This window comes from Oncorhynchus nerka, linkage group LG21 (genome assembly GCF_034236695.1).
Source record: "Oncorhynchus nerka isolate Pitt River linkage group LG21, Oner_Uvic_2.0, whole genome shotgun sequence".
Taxonomy (NCBI): Eukaryota; Metazoa; Chordata; class Actinopteri; order Salmoniformes; family Salmonidae; genus Oncorhynchus; species Oncorhynchus nerka.
Genome location: NC_088416.1, coordinates 1,641,968 through 1,653,309, shown reverse-complemented (window position 1 = coordinate 1,653,309; position 11,342 = coordinate 1,641,968). Strand labels below are relative to the sequence as shown.

The window sequence follows — 11,342 nt, the reverse complement described above, 5'->3', positions numbered from 1 at the left end:
ACGAGACCTAGGAAGAGAGAGAGGGAGGGACTGAAATATAGAGGGGAGGAGCGGGAGGTAGGGAGAAAGAGAGGGAGGGACTGAGATATAGAGGGAGGGACTGAGATATAGAGGGAGGGGGAGGAAGGGAGGGAGGGAGAAAGAAAGGCAGGGACTGAGATATAGAGGGAGGGACTGAGATATAGAGGGAGGGGAGGAAGGGAGGGAGGGAGGGAGAAAGAAAGGCAAGGACTGAGATATAGAGGGAGGGGGAGGAAGGGAGGGAGGGAGGGAGAAAGAAAGGCAAGGACTGAGATATAGAGGGAGGGGAGGAAGGGAGAAAGAGAGGGAGGGACTGAGATATAGAGGGAGGGGGAGGAAGGGAGGGAGGGAGGGAGAAAGAAAGGCAGGGACTGAGATATAGAGGGAGGGGGAGGAAGGGAGAAAGAGAGGGAGGGACTGAGATATAGAGGGAGGGGAGGAAGGGAGGGAGGGAGAAAGAGAGGCAGGGACTGAGATATAGAGGGAGGGGGAGGAAGGGAGAAAGAGAGGGAGGGACTGAGATATAGAGGAGGGGGGGAAGGGAGGGAGGGAGAAAAGAGAGGGAGGGACTGAGATATAGAGGGAGGGGAGGAAGGGAGGGAGGGAGGGAGGGAGAAAGAGAGGCAGGGACTGAGATATAGAGGGAGGGGGAGGAAGGGAGAAAGAGAGGGAGGGAGGAAGGGAGGGAGGGAGGGAGAAAGAAAGGCAAGGACTGAGATATAGAGGGAGGGGGAGGAAGGGAGAAAGAGAGGGAGGGACTGAGATATAGAGGGAGGGGAGGAAGGGAGGGAGGGAGGGAGAAAGAAAGGCAGGGACTGAGATATAGAGGGAGGGGGAGGAAGGGAGAAAGAGAGGGAGGGACTGAGATATAGAGGGAGGGGAGGAAGGGAGGGAGGGAGAAAGAGAGGCAGGGACTGAGATATAGAGGGAGGGGAGGAAGGGAGAAAGAGAGGGAGGGACTGAGATATAGAGGGAGGGGGAGAAAGAGAGGGAGGGACTGAGATATAGAGGGAGGGGGAGGACGGGACTGAGATATAGAGGGAGGGGGAGGACGGGAGGGAGGGAAGAGGTTGGAGATGTAATGCAGACACCCAGATGACCAGACAAGACCAGAGATAAGGGAGTTGAACTTCCACCCCGTCTGACGACGACTCAAGTTCAGCCGGGCAAACACACCTGGCAGACACTATCGCATGCAGACACACACACACACAAACACAGAGACACACACACACACAGAGACACACACACACAAACACACTCACACACAGACACATAGATAACTCTCTATGGGTGGTGATGATATTTCAAGACAATGAGAGGTGTCATAGTTTGTATATTAACTGCAAGTGTGTGTGTTTCTGTGTGTGTGTGTGTGTTTCTGTGTGTGTGTGTGTGTGTGTGTGTGTGTGTGTGTGTGTGTGTGTATGTGTGTGCGTGTGTGCACGTTTGCATGTGTGGGTGTCATCCCAAACTAAATACCTTAGGTATTTAGGTAAACAACCAACAATTCCATAAATGTATGTAATACTTTTTATTTTTCATTTTTTCAAGACAAAATGGCTGAGTGTAGAGAATAACGCAGTCAACCGTTGTTGAAAAAAGAGTGGCATCTCCAAACGAACAAGAACTCAACAGAAGAGAGTAGAATTCCCAGAAACTGAGTGGTGTGGTCAATGACATTTGGTCATTAAAAATACATGTTAAAAACATCAGATATTCAACAAGAGAGAGAAAATGTATTGATTCCTGCTGTGTGTGACTCTGTTTTCAACAAAGCTGTGTATAGTCATAATAAATAGGGACGTTCACTGTCGGAGGCCAAGTTCAAGTTCAGTTCAGAATAATCAGCGTTTAGAACAGACAGGAAAAAAAGGCTGAAAACCCTAAACGTACCAACGTAGCATTGTCATGTACACAAAACATGTAGCCTACTTTACTGTACCAGCTCAAGTAGGCTTTTCTTTTCCCACCCCAATCATTTCTGTTTTCATTAGAAATGTTTTGCAAATGAGATTTACCACTTAAAAAAACAAAAAAAACATGAAGCACCATGTACGGTTTAGCAATGAAAAATAGACTTAAAATAAAACCGCTAAATTGATTTCCAGATTGATGTCCTTTTTAAATCAATTGACTGCATAATGACTGGAATAGTTCTTACTTCATTGATGTGACTGGAATGTGGTCAGGCGGTCGAGAGGAACGGACAGTAGAAAGTTACACTACCGAGAACCCAACAATAGCTTGTGTTACTGCATATAAAATGACAGGAGGAAAAAAAACAGTTTAAAAAAGGAAAATAATAGACATATACAACCCCCTGTGTTGCCATGTTGTGGCACTTTCCAACGGTACTGCTTGAGAAAAGCCATTACATGGCTCCTCTTATCCATAGAACGCCACAACGTTTCAATTTTCAAAAACATACTTAATTTTTGTTCAAGCGTACAAATTATTCACACTATAATAGTATTATCCTGCCAAATTAAGAAAATATATACGGTGGCAGCTGGTTGGGCATTTTTTTCTTCAACTACTGAAAATAGTACATTGGAACCTTTTAAAGAGAACAAGCGAACAGTTAAAAATACAGGCTTCAACATAAATACTACAAGTGCCTACGCTAAGTGAACATTAATTTCAAATACCATTCTAAATACAAGAACAAGTAGACCGTAAATGTGTATTTTAGCATAGAAACATGAGTGTGCATTTTCCTATGGTTTTTAAAAAGTTCTCTCTATATATTCACATATAATCATAAAATCTCTCGCCGATGAAAATGTTGTTTAACCTGAAGACCTGTGTATATAGCAAAAAGGCAAAAAGATGAGAGTCCTGTTCATTTCATATTCATGATATAGTGATAGAATCTTGAGCATAATCATCAAGATTTAACGAGAAACCTCAAAAATATCATCAAAACAATCTTAAATAAAGTCTCCCCTAAAGACATTGAAGTGTTACATTAAAAAACAGAGTTTATTTATTCATTTTTATAAAATTTGTGGTAGGAAAAAAAAATATTGCCCTTTTTGAGCAGCAAGGTTTCTTTCTTTCTTTCTGAAGCAGGAGGGAGTATGGCGGTTCCTGCATTGATACTGTATTACCCAGAGGCCCCAAAACTGCTAGGCCCCCTGGGAAACAAAATGGCTGGCGACGGTTTCTCGTTTCACTCTTATCTGCATGAAGCAATGACACCACATCAATCGGTCTGCATTAGAGCAAAGATTTCCCTTGAGTGTCCAACTGTAAACTGGGAAAATTGAACAGTGCACATATTTCATCCTGGGAAAAGTCCCAGTTCTTATTATTTTATACTCAACCGACTGTACCTCCGATTAGAGAGACAGATACAGGATCCAAGGCAGAGTGACAAGTGCTTTACCAACAACATTATGAAAGGGGGGTTGATGTAAGTCTGTAAAATCAAAACAACAGCGGTGAGGTCTAACGTGTCACCTCAAAGAGCACAAACCGATGTGAAAGATTCAAATGATGTAAAAAATTGAGCGGGGGATGTGTTTTACTGAATACACTTCTCAAAATTGTTCTTAAAAAATTTTTTTTTTTGACTTTCCAATATCAATTAGTTTAAGAGGCAACATTTCAGCTTTTAGGAAATCTGATATGACATGCGGAAAAAAAGAAATAAGAGCTTGTTAAAAAGCTTATAATGCATTTACAAATGATGAATTGATCCAAATCTGGTCATTCCGTGCCCCCAACCCCACCCCCTTTTCAAAATCAGCCTGACATGTCAGAACTAAGAAAAACAAGTCTTCAGGTGCCCAGCCGCCACAGCAACACACTGTCATGGCCGACTCACCGAAGATCCCAGCAACAAGGACAACAACATAGTTTTGTGCTACTTACAAAAAACTGTAAAACCTTTCATTTCAAAACAAAACACTCCAACACATTAAGAGCTTAAGTTTACAGAATTATAACAACTCATTATTACATTTAGTACCCCTATGTAAGGTACCAAACAAAACACAAATAAAACCCTTTATATAAACACCACATAATCCCCAAAATAGCATGTAGCTAGCATGCCAGTAAACAGAATGAGCATCTGAAGTATATTATACAATGAGTCAGGCAGATAAAATGATTTACCAGAAATATATATTTTTTGTTTCAACTGGTTCCTTGTGTTTCGCTGTGTCACGGAGGACGATGTCATATTGTACAGGTGCTTGATGCAAGAACCTGTTTTTCCCCCGTTAAACACATGTCCGCTAGCTATCGTTTGTAGCTGAATCTCCGAGCTTATAGCAAAAAGGAGGATTAACTAATGCAGGTCAAATATTCCAAGGCACATTTTTTTTGCTTTTTCAAACGATAACTATTCATTTCAAATTGACCACCACTATATCTTCTAAAAGAAAATGTTATGTTGCTAAGCGGCTACAGTTTCCTAGGCAAACCCAATTGATATTTTCAACCCAGTAACGGACAGAAAATATTTTTAAAAGATCAGCCAAAATTTGACCCTGCTTTTTGTTGTTCAGGGTTAGACCATTCACACTGCCCACCATGTTTCCAACACCAAACTGTACAAGATATGTAAAACAGTACGTATATGCAGCATGGGGGTTTTCTTCCTCTTATCTTTTTCGTTTTTTAAATCAAAAGTACCAACCAACAGCAACACAATTACAACCAACCAACCAATGAAGGACAATTTTCTCTAAGTAGCCAAAACACACTGAGCATGCCGTCCAGATACAAAAGTACAAAACATGTCAATTATTGCACAATAGAAAGGCTCAAAAGTTTTTGTGTCCGATGCAATAGTATTGCCCCAAATATGGATCAGCTTTTTCAAAGGTACCGGGTTTTTGACTGGTGTCTAACCCCTGTCAGTCTCCCCACCTTTTGCCATGATTCAGCGAATCAGGGAGCTGCCCTGCCTCCCCTACTCAGTCTTAATTTCCAGGGTGGTTGGCATGGGTTGATCGCTGTGCCACTTCTTCATGTGTTTCTCTAGAGTGCTGTACACACTGAAAGGCATGTGGCAGATTTCACATTTATAAACGTCCTTGCCCATCTGGCCGTGGGTCTTCATGTGGCGAGTGAGCTTGCTGCTCTGGGCGCAGGCGTAGCTGCACAGGTCACACTTGTAGGGCCTCTCTCCCGTGTGGCTGCGCCGGTGCACTGTCAGGTTGCTGCAGTTCTTGAAGATCTTGCCGCAGTACTCGCATGTGTCGCTCCGCCGGCTGCCATCCTTGGAGCTGGGGCGCCCGCCGCTCCCTGACAGGTGGGGGGTGCTGGCCCCACTCCCCGTCCCGCTGTGGCCCGAGGCCCCGCAGCCGCCGTCCATCTCCTCGGGAGGCGTGGAGTAACGCATGCTGCCGTTCTCGGAGGAGTGCTCGGAGGATGTGGCGAAGGGCGATTGTCTGGTGGAGTACTCTCCAAAGCTGAGTAAGGGGTCCTTGAGTTGTCGGGAGGCGGCATAGCCGGCCAGCCACTGGGAGTAGACGTTATCTGTGTTGGGGATGGTGGGCGTGGGAGGATCCAGTTCTTTCTCCACCTTGATACGCTTGGTCATGGTGCTGAGGGACCCGGGGCTCCCCATCAGGAGCTTCCTGGTCAGGGCCTCATTAGAGAGAGGACCCAGGCCATTGACCGTTGGGGTGGTGCCACAGACCTTGTCGGCCCGGTCCGACTCAAGTGCCAAGTCCTCTTCACAGGCGTCCCGGGGAGTGCTCCGTCTGTGGGGATGGGAGTGGGGGTGGAGGGCCTGGCTGTTCTGGTGGTGCCGGGCCCCTTCCAACAGCAGGCTGAAATGATAATCGGTCTTCTCACCTTCCTCAGTCTCCATCTCTTCCTCTGCCTCCTCTCCTTCTTCCTCCTCTTCCTCCTCTTCTTCCTCATCTCCCTCTTCCTCTTCATCTCCCTCCTCCTCCTCTTCTTCCTCTTCCTCCTCCTCACCATTCTCAAGCAGCCCGTTGTTCTCACTCTTGAACTTGGCCACCACGGACTTGAGGGCGTTGGTAGCGCTGCCCACCAGGGCGCTGGTGCCTGGGTCGGGTGAGCTGGCGGTGGATAGGCCGTCATCCGACTTGGTGTTGAGGGAGTTCTTCTGAGAGTGCGTCTTCATGTGGCGCTTCAGCTTGCTGGCCTGGGTGCAGGCGTGGTTGCACAGGTGGCATTTGTAGGGCTTCTCTCCTGTGTGGCTGCGCCGGTGCACGATCAGGTTGCTCTGGAACTTGAAGGTCTTCCCGCAGAACTCGCACGACTTGGCCTTGAGCGGCGTGGTAGGCTGGGCCGGGTTGGGGGTGGATCGGAAGCCAGACGAGGGCGACTGGGAGGTGGAGAGGGGAGGCGTGGCTGAGAAGGGGGGCTTGGAGCCCGGCTGGAAGGGCTGCAGCAGCCGTTGTATGGGCTTGTTGGGCGACAGGGGTGGGGAGGCCCCCGTGGGGTTACCCGCCAGCTCCCGCAGTCTCCTTGAGAAGTCCATGGCGGGCGGTGGGTCCAGGACCACTGAGTTGAGCCGCATCACCCTGTCGAAGGTGCTCGGGTGATGGGTGGCCAGCGCCAGGTTCTCTGGGCTCAGGTGGTGCCGTGGAGGCGGACTAAACAGAGGAGGCGTCCGGGGTAGCGCCCCTCGTGGGGGACAGAGGTGGCCCCTTCCCGGCCACACCCGGACCCAGGCAATCTCAGCAGACTGAAGGGGCTCCCATCGGCCAGGTGGACACCGTGGAGGGGGGGCTGGGAGGTGCAGTCACCCCCCATCCCAGGCGGGGCGGCTACCCTGGGGGTGAGGGGGCTGCCTGGCTCGCTCTCCAGATAGATGCGGAAGCCATGGGTGTTCTGGGCGTGCTGGAGCAGGAACCAGGCACTGCTGAACGGATGCTTGCAGGTCGTACACGTGTAACTACTGGGCTCATCCTTATCTGTGAATAGGAGAGAGAAAGAAGAAGGGTTACTTGACTGAAAGAGAATGAGGACCTCTAGGATTGCTAGACCGTAACACTTCATATTTCAGTTCGACAACAAAGAAATCCATTGTCTTTGATAAATAATTGAGCTTCAGCTTTTACCAGCTTAATTAATACACTGAGATTTAAACATGCATTCAATTACACAGCCCATCTAAAACAACACCAGAAACGAGATCTCAATCAGTGTATACAATTTACACAGACGAGGAGGTAATTAGGAATATTTTAAACAATAATTGAATTTCAATGGCCCTTGCACGATGACCTGAGATTTGCCTGACAATGCGTTTGTAATCTCGTTAAACACACTCAACCATCCTCCATAGATGTGTTTAGAGAATTAGAGGGGCTAAAGTAGAACATGTATCTAATGCTGACACATTTACATTTCACATTTGAGTCATATAGCAGATACTATTAGCCAGAGCGACTTACAATTAGTGCATTCATCTTAAGATAGATAAGTGGGACAACCACAGCCATAGTAAGTACATTTTCCTAAATAGAGTAGCTAACTGCAAAGTCAGAGCTAGTAAGGGGGAAAAAAGTTAATGAAATACTTTATAAAAATATACAGTGATGGAAAAAAGTATTTGATCCCCTGCTGATTATGTACGTTTGCCCACTGACAAAGAAATGATCAGTCTATAATTTTAATGGTAAGTTTATTTGAACAGTGAGAGACAGAATAACAACAACAAAAATCCAGAAAAACGCATGTCAACAATGTTATACATTTATTTGCATTTTAATGAGGGAAATAAGTATTTGACCCCCCTCTCAATCAGAAAGATTTCTGGCTCCCAGGTGTCTTTTATACAGGTAACGAGCTGAGATTAGGAGTACACTTTTAAAGGGAGTGCTCCTAATCTCAGCTTGTTACCTGTATAAAAGACACCTGTCCACAGAAGCAATCAATCCGATTCCAAACTCTCCACCATGGCCAAGACCAAAGAGCTCTCCAAGGATGTCAGGGACAAGATTGTAGACCTACCCAAGGCTGGAATGGGCTACAAGACCATCGCCAAGCAGCTTGGTGAGAATGTGACAACAGTTGGTGCGATTATTGGCAAATGGAAGAAACACAAAAGAACTGTCTCCCTCGGCCTGGGGCTCCATGCAAGATCTCACCTCGTGGAGTTGCAATGATCATGAGAACAGTGAGGAATCAGCCCAGAACTACACGGGAAGATCTTGTCAATGATCTCAAGGCAGCTGGGACGATAGTCATCAACAATTGGTAACACACTACGCCGTGAAGGACTGAAATCCTGCAGCGCCCGCAAGGTCCCCCTGCTCAAGAAAGCACATATACATGCCCGTCTGAAGTTTGCCAATGAACAGCTGAATGATTCAGAGGACAACTGGGTGAAAGTGTTGTGGTCAGATGAGACCAAAATGGAGCTCTTTGGCATCAACTCAACTCGCCGTGTTTGGAGGAGGAGGAATGCTGCCTATGACCCCAAGAACACCATCCCCACCATCAAACATTGAGGTGGAAATATTATGCTTTGGGGGTGTTTTTTTGCTAAGGGGACAGGACAACTTCACAGCATCAAAGGGACGATGGATGGGGCCATGTACCGTCAAATCTTGGGTGAGAACCTTCCCTCAGCCAAGGCATTGAAAATGGGTCGTGGATAGGTATTCCAGCATGACAATGACCCAAAACCCACGGCCAAGGCAACAAAGGAGTGGCTCAAGAAGAATCACATTAAGGTCCTGGAGTTGCCTAGCCAGTCTCCAGACCTTAATCCCATAGAAAATCTGTGGAGGGAGTTGCCAAACGTCAGCCTCGAAACCTTAATGACTTGGAGAAGATCTGCAAAGAGGAGTGGGACAAAATCACTCCTGAGATGTGTGCACAAACCTGGTGGCCAACTACAAGAAACATCTGACCTCTGTGATTGCCAACAAGGGTTTTGCCACCAAGTACTAAGTCATGTTTTGCAGAGGGGTCAAATACCTATTTCCCTCATTAAAATGCAAATTAATTTATGACATTTTTGACATGCGTTTTTCTGGATTTTGTTGCTGTTATTCTGTCTCTCACTGTTCAAATAAACCTACCATTAAAATTATAGCTGGATCATTTCTTTGTCAGTGGGCAAACATACAAAATCAGCAGGGGATCAAATACTTTCCCCCCTCACTGTATATATATATATATATATATATATATATATATATATAGTACCAGTCAAAAGTTTGGACACACTTACTCATTCCAAGATATTTCTTTATTTTTACAATTTTCTACATTGTAAAATAATAGTGAAGAAATCAAAACTATGAAATAACACATATGGAATCATGTAGTAACCAAAAAAGTGTTAAAACAAATGAAAATATATTTCATATTTGAGATTATTCAAAGCAACCAGCTTCCTGAGGTAGTCATCTGAATGCATTTCAATTAACAGGTGTGCCGTGTTAAAAGTTCATTTGTGGAATTTCTTTCATTCTTAACGCGTTTGAGACAATCAGTTGTGTTGTGACAAGGTAGGGTTGGTATACAGAAGATAGCCCTATTTGGTAAAATACCAAGTCCATATTATGGCAAGAACAGCTCAAATAAGCAAAGAGCAACATCAGTCCATCATTACTTTAAGACATGAAGGTCAGTGAATCCAGAAAATTTTAAGAACTTAGAAAGGTTCTTCAAGTGCAGTCGCAAAAACCATCAAGCGCTATGATGAAACTGTCTCTCATGAGGACCTCCACAGGAAAGGAAGACCCAGAGTTACCTCTGCTGCAGAGGATAAGTTCATTACAGGTACCAGCCCAAATAACTGCTGCACAGAGTTCAAGTAACAGACACATCTCAACATCAACTGTTCAGAGGAGACTGTGTGAATCAGGCCTTCATGGTAGAATTGCTGAAAAGAAACCACTACTAAAGGACACCAATAAGAAGAAGAGACTTGCTTTAGCCAAGAAACACGAGCAATGAACATTAGACCGGTGGAAATCGATCCCTTGGTATGATGAGTCTAAATGTTTGATTTTTGTGTAGGTGAACGGATGATCTCCGCACATGTGGTTCCCACCGTGAAGCATGGAGGAGGAGGTGTGATGGTGTGGGGGTGCTTTGCTGGTGACACTGCCGGTGACAAAAAAAGGAGAGAGCCAGAAAATGATTTGAGGGTGGTGCTATGAAAATGCATTTCATGTATTATTATTCTATTTGGGATAGTTTCATGGTTTACAGCTTGATTTGAAATCCTCTCAGGTGAATAGAAAAGAAGAATAGAGAAAAGAGAAGTGAGATATGCAAAGTAGCACATTCTCTACACCACTCCTCAAATGTGCCTCTTCTCTTTCATCTCTGCTTTCGTTTCTTCTCTCCTTTTGTTTCTTTTTTTGTTTTGTTTTATCTGTCAGCCAGGCAGGCAGACAGACAGGCAGGCAGGCAGGCAGGCAGGCAGGCAGGCAGGCAGGCAGTCACTTAACCAAAAACATGAATGTTCTGCCAGCTATAAAGATTAGCCGTTGCTAAGATGGCGGACAGGGCAGAAGCCCAGCCTTGCTGTACCCCACTGTGGCTGTCGAGGCTAGGGGTGAGGAGGACACTGTGCAGGCTGGGCTCCCCGCTGCTAGAGCAGCCTGAAGGAGGAGAAGAAGAATGCGGTGAAAAACAGATTCTCACGTGTCGGCCTCCCTGCCACCCTGGCCCTCTCATGACAATCCCACTTAAAGAGTCACTCTTTGATATGTACGGCCCTTGTCAATGATATAGCTATACCCATTGATCCATTCATCCCTCAGCTTTATAGCAAACTGAGTGGGGCTGCCGTTTTGTTGTTTTTCGAATCAAGGGGTGGGCCTTTAAAGGCCAGCAAGCAACAGGGAAATGTGCATCCAATCAAAGGCAGCTCCACAGAACCTCTTTTTTCCACTGAAAAGAGATCTGGGGGGCTGGCAAATTATGGATCATTACAATCCGCAAAAATTACAGTTAATTGCTGCCACCTGCAAGGGGCTCTGACCTCCTATGGATTTTTTCCATCATAAAAAGGCAATTTGCCCACGTTCTGCCTTTCCACATATACTCACATGTAAAAATGCACTGCATTTTTTGGGGGTCATTATATTGATGTAGTGGAGGTATAGCAGCCTATACACCTTATGTAACATTTGATTTGATTTGATTGACATCTTATGTATTTCCAACATGTTTTTTTACTGAACGAAACCAAAGACCCAAATTACTCTTAAAACGTTCCTTTACAACCAAGCTTTGTGGTCCTGTTCTGCTTGGATTTTACGGTGATCTGCAACCCTTTCCTGACAACACGTGCCACCCTACAGTCTCCCTATGTGGGGAAACTGATGTTGTTGAAAAGGACGAGGCAGGAGGAGAAC

General features: G+C 45.6%; 1 pseudogene; it reads right to left on the bottom strand.

The window, feature by feature from the left end:
- Nucleotides 1-1,540: 1,540 nt before the first annotated feature.
- LOC115103671 (B-cell lymphoma/leukemia 11A-like) overlaps nucleotides 1,541-11,342 on the bottom strand; it is a 59,570-nt pseudogene continuing 49,768 nt past the window's right edge.